The sequence below is a fragment of the Populus euphratica genome, unplaced genomic scaffold (genome assembly GCF_000495115.2).
Source record: "Populus euphratica unplaced genomic scaffold, PopEup_1.0 scaffold64.1, whole genome shotgun sequence".
In the NCBI taxonomy this organism is placed as follows: Eukaryota; Viridiplantae; Streptophyta; class Magnoliopsida; order Malpighiales; family Salicaceae; genus Populus; species Populus euphratica.
Window position 1 is genome coordinate 128,631 of NW_011499923.1, and position 9,893 is coordinate 138,523.

Below are 9,893 nucleotides of genomic sequence, written 5' to 3' on the forward strand. Positions count from 1 at the left end.
TAAATGATGAATGAAGCTAGGTATAAATAGTGTTCCTCGCTTCATGTTATGAGCCTTCGATCGATGCTACATTAATGACGTGCTCAACCACCAAGCGTCTGATAGATAAGGGTGGCTGTAAAAACCGAAGCTAGCACGTCCAAGTTGTTTCAGTCTGCTATATAGCAGAGCGATGGAATTATCCACCATGCCTAGCACTCGTGCTTGACAACTTACTATTGCACAGTCCATTAATTTTCATATTTTAGTGACAACATAGTTGAGCTGGCAATGGTAATTAGAGTTTGGATGCTCAATATATATACAACTATTTATCAATAGTACGTGTAAGCACTTCAATTTTTGAAAAAACATTTATAAACAAATACAGAAATTTATATGAATGAATTTCCAAAAACTTCTATGACCTCTGGAGATCTCGGAGAAACTAGCTAGTGATTAATTGGTCTGTGGATTGACATTAATCAGCTTGATGGATATCCTCATTAATTGTTTTTTTCTTATAATGATCGAGGATTTAATTACATAATTATCAAGAGACTAACTACCAAAAAAATATAAATTAAAGGAAAGAAGAGAGAGAGAGTGAAGGCTCCTCTTACTCCTATAACAAATACAAAAACAATATCAGCAAAGCCTTGAGAAGCAGCATATATAACATTAATTTGTGATCTGCATTATCTCTGAAAGCTTTGTTTCTCGTTTTCGGTCAGAACTGAAAGATCCATGTGTTAACCAGCTTACATACAAGGCAACTTGATGGTAATGTGATCTGGCTTTGGTCGATAAACACCATCCATACAGCAACGTTAGTAGGGCTAAATCCATCATATAAACTACAACTAGCATCAGCTAAGTTGGGGGGAAATGAAATATTGTTTAGAGTCGGTAGCTAGAAAAGAAGAGATGGCCTCAATCCTTATTTGCTCTCCTTTTTTCTGGCAACATACTGTGCTCCGTAGGCCTAGAAAATGTTATATAACTAATATTGAAAGGAAACCATAGCTAGGACGCGGATTTTTCCAGGAAATGCGGCTTTCCAAGAAGCCATTGACATTAATATTTATTGTTGTCGTCTTTTTATTGCAATTTGTTAGGGCCATAACGAGGGAACGTATCAATATCCAATAATGGAGCCATGTGACAAACATAAATAAGGTGGGGATGATTTTATCTACTTCTCCCACATTATCCCACCCTAATTAATCAAAATGAAAAGGCACCATAAAAAATGTCTAAACAGATATGATGCTTAGATAACACTAGTAAGAAGCTTTATCAGCTATTAAAAATAGATTATTTATATGTAAACTGGATCCATAACTAATTAATTTAGGCTTTAGACTTTTATATTTTTTTTTAAATTGCTCTTTTATATAGGTAAATTTTCACATATAATACAACTTCACATGTAAATATACGATACACTTGAGCTTACGATGCTAGGAAGTCATGGGATTTGCCATCTAATTATTTACTTTAGGTTTACTAGAAAACTAGGTATACTAGTTTTATTAGACATTTTAAATATAAGAGACTGATTATGATTATAAAATATATTAGCACCCTTAGTGACATCTTATATAAGGTAAGCTACTTTATTGTTACTAGAATTCTTATATTTTTAAGGGAATTTTTCATCGGTATTTATACTATTATTCTGTCAATAATTAATTTATCGACAAGATCATTGATGAAAATGCTTCGTCAATGAAACTCTCGTCAATAACATATTATATGTCAGTAATAAAAAAATATTATTATCAATGAATTTACTAAATAAAAAAACACGCAAAAAAATTAACCTACTTTATTCCGTTGGTATATCCCTTGAGAAGCTTCTCACATAACTAATAAAAATATTGTATGCAATTCCATCGATGATTATTTAAAAATATATTTTTATAAAACCTATTTAATAGAACTAGAAAATAATTAAATTAATATAAATCAACATTTCATAATACTCAGGAATTGAGTTACTTGGAAAAAAAATCAACTCAAACAAATTTGCAACAAACAAATAGCATAAAAAACTAAATACCTAAGATGGCTTATTTTAGAGCCCATAATCTAGCAACAAATATAATAATTTAATTGAAATTGCATAAAATTGAAAAACAATCCAATAAAATTGATCTCTTAAGAAAAATAAATCTTTTAATAACATTCATACAATTATTAAAAACTAAAAAAATTAAAAATAAGATAAAAAAAATATAATGCAAAAGAAAAAAAAATCTTACTTAAATGTAGTTACGAGTAAAGAAAAAACAAATTCATAAAGTATATTAATTAAAAAAACTAAGAAAAGAAAAGAGGAGAAGATAAGTCTTAGCATGAAAAAGAATAGAAGGAGGTGAGGAGAGAAAAGAAGAGGAAAAAAAATGAGATTTTGGTGTTTTTTACATAAGAGAAAGAAGAAGAAAAAAATGCACGTCTGTTGTGAAATGAGAGATTCTAATAGTAATATTTTTAACTATTCTTTTAGTGATTCTATCTATTATATTTATTTTTAATTTAATTAAAAAATTTTAGAAACTGTCAAATATCATTAATGATTTTCCAATCCATTGGTGATTCTGTTTATAATATTTAATTTAAATTTTTAATTTAAGCAAAAATTTTCAAAAACAACTGAATAACATCGACAATTATTCAATTCATTAGTGATTTCGTCTATAAAGAACATTAAATAATAATATAATTGAAAAGTAAATAGTTCAAGAGCTCTTTAGAAAATACTAACAGAATTAATTCATCAGTAATTTCTTTTATAATTGAAATGATAAATAGTATCCAGAAAAAGTTAACAGTTTACAGACAGATTTTACTGATGATATTAACATCATCGGTAATTATATTGGTATAAATGACATATCATTATACTTTTTTAATTTGTTTTAATTACTTTCTTTTCCATTGTAATCCTTTAATTTTAATAAATATATTTTATTATTATTATTATTATATAATAAAAAAATTCCAAGGGTCATCTTAAATATTTTTGATTTTTTAACAAGTTTTTCCAATAATATTGTATAATATCAGGCTATATATTTACATTTAAAAATATAGATTCGGTATTAAAACACTGGGTTTTCTCCGAAACTTTTCTTAAAAAAAATTAAAACTTCAAAAAAAATTAAATTAATTTTCCCTTTAAGAAAAAAACAAAAATGTATTTTTCATGTTTACAGTCAAGTATATTTTTATTAAAAAATTATATTTTTTTCATGTTTTAAAATATAAAATAGATATCATAATCAGTTTATAATTATTCATTAGGATTTGATCAAAATATCAAAAAGCATTTACTAATTATTTTATTTATTTTATATTTAAAGTGTTAGAATTTAGTTATAAATTTTCATATTTGAAGGTTTAAAAATTATATTAGAAAATACATCTTTTGGTATTAAAAATACAAAATTCAAAATAAATTTGATATTAAAATTTATGCTTTAAAGTATACCTCATTGCAAAAACTTTAACCTGAGGAGTAGATTCTTTTTATAAAATAAAAGTTCCAAAAGGAACTTATGTTTGAGGGACTTTTAAGGACACAAATAAATATTTTGGAAAGTTTAGAGGCTAAGATATAAAATAGCATGGAAGAGTATTTTTAAAGCGAGTTGAATATCAGGCTGACTAAATTAATGGGCCGGTAGTGCCCTATTTGTACTGGATATGTTCCTGCTGTTATTGTGCGGGTATAGTTGCCATTTCTGAAGATTGTGCGGCCTGCGCCCTCATATTGCGCCGCTTTTTGAGGCTGCGTTAGACATTCGTCGGCGGTGAACACAGAAGCTGCAACAGATCCGCAGCTTCCACGTTAGGTAATTGCGTCCCAAAAGCTATAGGATTCAAGAACACTTGAGCTCATGCGACACCTGGAAATTGTTCTTTCCAATTTTAATGGCTAGAAAATTATGCACACTGACAAACAAAGGATCAAACTCCTCTATTTTGCTTTATAGGACTAACCTTAAATACATTCTCAGTTAACTATTAGAACATTATCAATTTTGTTCCCAGATCTTTTAAATTTCCCATTTCAATCTGTATGTATGTTGGATATAGTTAACAGAAAACGTTAAGAAATTAAATTTTAAAAAAAAAAACTAAGACTCCTTGCGAAATTAATGCAGTCCCTCTCAATAAGTATTATGTATTAGTAATCTCAAATGAATTTTTTTTCTATTTTAAAATTTTAATTTGGTCTTTTGACATTGTGATAATGTTGGTTTGGGGTTCACGGGTTATTTTATTTGTTAACTGATAGAAGTGTTGAGGAATTATTTTCTTTTTTAGTTAATATTCAATTTTAAAAAATAAAATTAATTTTATTAATTTATAGTAATTAAAGGCTTGGGAATTAAATTTTAAGCATCATATTGGCCCTCTAATTTTCTTTCATTAGAGACCAGGTTGCACCGGGTGTTGGGACATATTGAATTTTTTCTTTTTAATTACTTAACATTGTGAAGATTGATTGGATCCTGTAGTACATGCGCCCATAAATAACAAAAACCACAACACTCAGGCAACACATGTTACTTTAATTACTATAAATTAATATAATTTCATTTTAGAGGGGCTTGATATTTGCTGATGCTTTGATCCCCAAGACTTTAATTACTATAAATTAATAAAATAAATTCCTCTAATTTTCTTTCATTAGAGACAGGGCTGCACCGGCGTAGGGAAATATTGAGGTTTTTTGTTTTTTTTTTGGTTACCCAACATTGTGAAGATTGATTGGATTCTGTAGTACACGCGCCAACAAGTGACAAAAACCACAACACTCAGGCAGCGCCTGTTACCTTTTTCTAGTGGCCAAAAGTAGCATTTTGTGATTGCATTGGGAGCTTGGCAGCATCTTCTTCCATTTATGGCAACGCATGCAGCTATTGTAATCGCGACAATGTGTGGCCCACAACGCTTTCTTTATTCTTTCTTTTTATCTCTCTGCTGTCATCGATAATCATGTTGATCAGGCCACAATTCTAAGTTTTACTTTTTTGTTATTTTAAATTTGATTTTTATTTTTTTTATTATTAATTTTTCTTATAGATTTTTTTATAAAATATTTTTTAATTTCATTAAATTATCCTTTTAAATTCCTTTTATTTCAAATTTAATTCTTATTCTTTTAATTCTTATTTTTTTATTTTAAATCTCTTTATTAATTTTTTTTTTTAATATTAGATTAGTTGGAAATTGAGTTTTAGTGTTTTCCTCGATAGAAAAATTTTAATATTAAGATTCAGGTCCTATGTATGGAAAGTGAAACCAAGATGATATTTGTTCTGTTTTAGGGTTGATTTTTTTTTAATTTTATCTTTTAATATTAATTTTTAAAAAAATTAGACTTAACTCCTTACTTTTGTTTTCCTTATGTAAGGCGATTGTGTTTCATATTATGGTAATTTTTGTGGTTGTAGTTTGAAACAAGTTGTTTATAAAAAGAATTTTTGGTTGAGATTAGTTTAGTACTTATATATATTTGGTTAAAAATATAATTGAAATTGTAATTTAATGTATTTGGTTAAAAATACTTTTTAAATTGAGGTTATGAAATAAGAGATATATTAATATTGATGGTTTTTAATTTAAATATTGTAGATTTAATTATTATTATTATATCGAAAAATAAATAATATTTTATATAAAATATTTTTTATTATTCCATTAAACTATCTACAATTCCATGATATATAAAATTTATTCAACAAGGATTATAATTTTCATAGTTTTTTAAGTGTGTAATAAAATCAAGAAAAATATTATTAGTAACAAAGTTGGGATTACAATCAAATTTTATAAATGATACACTATCATGCAATTTTTTTTAATTTATACAGTATCATTAAATAATATTAAATATTAATTTAAAAAATAATTAAAAATAAAAATAATAAAATTTTTATTTTTCATTATCATGTGCAGAGTGAATTGATTCACTCTGCCAGCCATATAAGAAAGTTAAACATATCGTTGAACTTGCAAAAAGCAGTAAAAAATTGTTTTTCCATAATTGAGGACTTGGCTCAGATAAATGGTGGGGCCTGCAATGTATATATTGCTTTCAATTGATAACCAAACACTATTATTAGTGCATTTAAAATAAACACAAACGTTGTCTTAGAGACTAACGGACTCTTATTTATTTATGATGTAGGCTACGAGTATGATTGACAATTTTAATTTAATTTATATTATTTTTTTAATTTAATTTTTTTTAGTTTTATTATTTAATATTATATTACATTTAAATTTGATTTTTAATTAAAATTTATATTATTATTGTTATTGCTGCTACTTTTTTTATTTAATTATTTTATTTGTATAATTTGAGTAGCAAAGTTTGATATTTTTACCCTAGTTTACATGTGTTTTTTTTTGTTTTTTTTTTGAGTTTGTTAAAAATTAAATTTTATAATTCTTTTTTGTTATTGAGTTATTCCAATCTCATTACTTGGATTAACTTATATCACTTTATTTTTTTTTAATTTTATCCTTATATAATGGCTATAGATTTAGCTTTTTATTTGAATTTTTTTTTTGGTATTTTTTTTTGCATATATATTTGTATTAATATTGCCTTAAAGTCAAAGCAATAATTTATTCAATAATTTTTGGATCACTTGTTTTTCAAAAGTATATAAGAATAAGTAGGTACAAGTAGAAGAAAGAAAATTAACAAGGAAACAAAAATAAAGAGAAGGAGATTTAAATTTAGCCAATGCTGACGAACAAAATGAAGTACAGGACAAGAAGGTAAAGATAATTATAGATACCGAAGCTGAAAACCTGACCATTTCCTGGCATGGTTAGTCCATAATCTAACACCTTCTGATTTTCTATTCAAATCAACCCCTTTATATGTAACTGTGTTAAAACATTTGTTTCCATAAAAATACTCTTATTTCAATAATTATACTATGTATTAAGAGAACTTAATTTATTAGTAAATATTAAATAGATTATATTACCATAAATATGTCAAGATTAAAAGGACCTCTACAATATATACAATATATATAAAAAAATTATGGTAACTTAAGAAGTGTTGACATGATGAGTTGTCTAATTAATTATAAGAATTAAATCAAATTTTATATAGATAGTAATTATATGAATCTGATTAATTATAAAAGTGAAATTAAATTTTATTTAATATTATTATAATTTCTTATAATAAGATTGTTGTCTTTTTTAGTTCTGCTATATATATTTTCTCTATAAGAAGAAGAATACATGTAAAAAATTTAGCTAGCAAACACTATTATTTTCTACAAAAAAGAATCCTTGATTAATAGGTGGATTAAAATTATTATTCGTGTCTATATCTTTAATATTTTCCTCTATCCTCTTCTTCTTTTTTCATTTTTTTCTTTATTTTTATTGTTATTTTCTTGAGATACTCCACAATTAATGTCTCTAAGGTTTAAGTTTTTCCTTAATGTTTTTATTTTAATTCTACTTCAATTTTAATGGTGAGTGCGGTGGAATCAAGAACACAAGTGTTATCATGACATTTGTTACCTTTGATATCATAATAAATCAATTGGAAAGCATGGACAAAGTGTTTAAGAAAATCAAGATCAAGAAATAAAAAGTTTAATTGATCAAATTACAAATAAAGGGTTCGATTTTGATTATATAAGAAGCTACGATATTAGGTCTCGTTTGGAAATGTTGTCTTGTAGTTCGTTTACTTTGATATTTCATAGTCAATCAACCTAGTTGTAGTTTCCCTTTTCCAGAAGAAATCAGAAAAGGAAATCAGTTTTCTTAAGTTCTGCCGTGGTTGGTACCTCACGGTAAGTAGGTAGAGAGACACAGAGGAAAATAAATAATTGAAGAGCAAGTCAACAATATCCCTGCCAACTTCTTACCTTGAAAGCGAGGACTGCCGTTAGATGTCAGATGTGCTCCACATTTCTATTTTATTTTTCATTTGAGAGTTTAATTATTAATTTAATCACATTAATTGCTGCCACCATGATAACTAAAATCAATCTTCTTCTGCAACAAAACCATGCGAGAAGAAGGAAAAGAAAGGTCCTTGTGGTATAATATATTTCATTATAAATATTACTGAAACGCTCTTCTCTCTGAGTTTGTCTGTAATTCAATAGAACACAACATTTTGTTAGCAACAGATAGCCAAAATCTTAAAATTAACAAGGATTGGTGAAGAAATTGGATGGTTAGGGATCTGGGTTAACGAAAATCTCTAGCTACTTGAACGTAGATCTCAAAACTTACATTAGCTCGTTTGTTTTCCTATTTTGTTCTCTTCTATAAAGTTCATGTAAGCTTTTGTAGTGTCTATGGATATAAATATCCAAGCAGGGATGATTATTTTTTGTTTGATTTAATTTTTATTTAAAAATTAATTAAAATAAAAATTTTAAAAAATAAAATATTTGAATTAGAATTGGTTTGATCCACTTCAGTTTTTTAAATATAAAAACCAGAAAAATCTATATTCAAATCTACTTGGTTTTTTTTAATAATTTTCTCTATAACTTCTCCAACTTTCCTTTTTGTTCTTCCCTACAAACTTCATAATTTCAAAAACTTAATTACTCAACAAACAATAAATCTCAAACAATCTTAAACATGTAATAATTAAAAGCAAATAAAATATAGTAAAGAATTATTTCATTATTCTAAAACAATCTTGAGTAACTACAAACTCATCTCCACACATTACAAAATAGTTACGAAAACAACTAAAAAACCAATATAAAAATTAAACAAAAAACAAAATTTGAAAATAAAGATCTCTATATAAACAACGAAACACAATAACTTTTTATGTACAAAGCTTTTACTTTTCTTCTTAGTCTTAGTAGGAATTATAACAGGAGTTATTCAACCTTACAAAAAAAGGACATAGAACCGCGATGATAAAAAACAAATGTTAAAGCTTTAAAAATGAAGATTTGAAGCATATACTAAACTAATCCCTAGATTGTTTAATTTTTTATCAAGCTGAGAGTGTGAGCGATTGAGATTTGAGAGTTATGGTTTGTAAGGGCTTTGTAGGGGGTGCGACTACCGGACATGGAAGGAGAGGGAATGCTAGGGTTAAAAATTTAGAAGCGGTTTTTATAGTATTTTTTTAAACTAAACTAGCGCAATTCGGTTAGCCATTGAAATGGTCAATGAAACCCAGAAGAGAAAACTTGTATTAATTGGCAAAGAACTTTGGATGTGGATGAAAGATACAGGATGGACATGCATCTATATATACACACCTTCTGGCTCTACCACCCTGGATGTAAACAACCAGCGGAATCCGAAAGCAAATTATTGGTATTGGTAGTTGTGGATGCTAACAAGTTGTACCTTCCATGGATTAATACCTTGCCACAAAATACTGTTAGGGGTTCATACATTCAAATCCACTGGTTTATGCCTTGATATCCAGTAATGCATGTGTTATATATTGTGGTTGGCTTTGATTGAAGTTTCTGCAGATTAAGCTGCTTTCCAAAGAAGAAAAAAGAAAGAAAAAACAACCTTTACATTTCACTGTAAATTAATGAACTATATATCCATGATAAATATCTGATTGTGGCATTGGATCTTGGGATTTCTTTCATGTAAAACCTTAGTATAGTAAATTACTTATCAAGACTCATAACTAACAAAAATAACTAGGTCTAGGTTAAAAAAAATGCTTACAGGGTACTATTATTTCAGATTTCTTTGCATGTAAAGCAAACCCTCAATTAACAATGACTTTAATACATTCCATTACATATCACTAAGATCATAATTCATACAATCATGAGATACATTTCTTACAATAGTTCTCTTTAAACATCATCGATCAATGCAAAACAAACTGAAGTTACAATTTCTGGTTTCCT

The 9,893-nt window shown here is 26.9% G+C and overlaps 2 protein-coding genes across 2 annotated transcripts in view; both read right to left on the reverse strand.

The window, feature by feature from the left end:
* The window catches only part of LOC105135327 (GDSL esterase/lipase At5g33370), an 18,978-nt gene extending 9,718 nt beyond the window's left edge, over positions 1–9,260 (reverse strand). The window contains exon 1 of the mRNA XM_011040147.1: positions 9,179–9,260. The gene's annotated coding sequence lies outside the window, so the exon portion shown is untranslated. The remainder of the gene's footprint in view (positions 1–9,178) is intronic.
* The window catches only part of LOC105135419 (GDSL esterase/lipase At5g33370-like), a 14,489-nt gene that overhangs the window by 2,748 nt on the left and 1,848 nt on the right, over positions 1–9,893 (reverse strand). The gene's annotated exons all lie outside the window — the stretch shown is intronic.